General features: G+C 34.9%; 1 non-coding gene across 1 annotated transcript; it reads left to right on the top strand.

The window, feature by feature from the left end:
- Positions 1–1,469: 1,469 nt before the first annotated feature.
- LOC123323448 lies at positions 1,470–1,576 on the top strand. Its single transcript, XR_006539393.1, has one exon. It is a non-coding gene; the product is annotated as a U6 spliceosomal RNA (small nuclear RNA).
- The last annotated feature ends 508 nt before the right edge of the window (positions 1,577–2,084 follow it).

Here is a 2,084-nt window from a genome sequence, read left to right as displayed (position 1 = left end):
AACTCAAAACAAAATGCTGAAGCCACTTTAAGTAGGTAAAGGATGCTTATTAAAGCATACATTTAAAGGAAGGAATTGATAATGATCAATAATTGTGGTGCTAGGTACTTTCTCATATACATAATACTGAAAAGAATAACACTATTACAATTACTATTTTAGAGTAGCTTGAAAAGGCTAAGGTACACATTCAATGCACATAGCTAGTTAATGGAAAAGCCTGGTTTTAGACCCTATATGATATCAGAGTCAGCGTTGTTTTCACAGGCCCTTGGAAGTTTTCTTTTTCACCTGTTTTCAGAGTTTCTGTTTTTAGAAAAAGTTAGACTATTCCAAACTTTAAATGTATTTGGTTTAGGTTAGCATTAAACCAGCTCATACTTAATAGATGGTCAATTTTTTAAAAATATTTGCTAAAATAAAAGGTATTTTAGCCATGCCTAGCTTAGAAACTATAACATTTAGTGATCACTTCCAGTGTAATATGTGTATATTGTCCATTTTTCTTTGGTAAAAGTCAATATCTTATAATGGTTTAGAGCATGTGTTTTGGAGTTGTCCTCCTAGAGGTAAAATTTTGGTTCTGTCACTTACTAGCTCTGTAACTCAGAGAAGAATTTAATCTTTTGTGTTCAATTTTCTCAACTGTGAAATATTAGTAATTATTGGACTTATTGTTGATTTCTTATTTTCTTTTTTTTAAAATTTTACTATGTTATGTTAGTCACCATACAATACATCATTAGTTTTTGATGTAGTGATCCATGATCCATTGTTTTAGTATAATACCCAGTGCTCTATGCAGTATGTGCCCTCCTTAATACCCATCACCTGGCTAACCAATCCCCCCTCCCCCTTCCCCTCTAAAACCCTGTTTATTTTTCAGGTCCATAGTCTCTCATGGTTCATCTCTCCGCCAATTCCACCCCCCCGATTTTTCCCTTCCTTCTCCTAATGTCCTCCATGTTATTCCTTATGTTCCACAAATAAGTGAAACCATATGATAATTGACTTTCTCTGCTTGACTTATTTCACTTAGCATAATCTCCTCCAGTCCCATCCATGTTGATGTAAAAGTTGGGTATTCATCTTTTCTGATGGCTGAGTAGATTTATTTTCTTCTGGGCAGGCCAAACTCTTTGGAATAGTGAAAAGAATAAGGAATTGATCTAAGCAACAGACTGTCTAAATAATCCATTACCAAGGCATGAGGAGAGTGAGCATCTTCCATTTCTCAGTCATTAGTTTCATTCTTAGATATGCATTGGTGAAGTAATGGTATTATATAACCATCAGACTTTACTAATTTATATTTTTTATGTAGGCTCCATGCCCAGCATGGAGCCCAATATGGGGCTTGAACTTAATGACCTTGAGATCAAGACCTGAGCTGAGATCAAGAGTCAGATGCTTTACTGACTGAGCCACCCAAGTGCCCCAACCATCAGACTTTAAAAATACACTAGTTTGTGCTCACTTTGGAAGCACATATGCTAAAGTTGGAATGACACAGAGAAGATTAGCATGGCCCTTGTGCAAGGATGACAAGCAAATTCATGAAACATTCCATATTTTTGGAGAAATATATATAAATACCATATGATTTCACTCATATGTGAAATTTAAGAAACACAAAAAATAAGTGGAAAAATAAGAGAGAGAGAGAGAGAGAAACAGATTCTTAACTTTGGAGAACAAACTGATGGTTATCAGAGGGGAGGTGGGTGGAGGGATGGGTGAAATAGATGATGGGATTCAGGAGTGCAGTTGTTGTGATGAGCACTGGGTGTTGAATTACACTGTATATTAACTAACTGGAATTAAAAACTTAAAAACATACACTAGTTTGACCAGAGTTGTGATTGGGGGAGTAACAAGTCTGCAGGTTTCTAGTGTGGTATGGGAAAAACAACGAATGAGTCAGGAAGTAATTCCTGAGTTTTAAGATAAGTTTTGAATAAAGGGTAGTTTTGACCTAGAAAAAGAAGGAAAACATATATTAGGTAAGAGGAATATAATATATAAAAGTCTACAGAAATAAACCACCATAATATCATTTTTGAAGAAATACAAGTAAATATGGG

The sequence above is a fragment of the Neomonachus schauinslandi genome, chromosome X, assembly GCF_002201575.2.
Source record: "Neomonachus schauinslandi chromosome X, ASM220157v2, whole genome shotgun sequence".
In the NCBI taxonomy this organism is placed as follows: Eukaryota; Metazoa; Chordata; class Mammalia; order Carnivora; family Phocidae; genus Neomonachus; species Neomonachus schauinslandi.
This window is presented reverse-complemented; position numbering and strand designations above follow the sequence as displayed.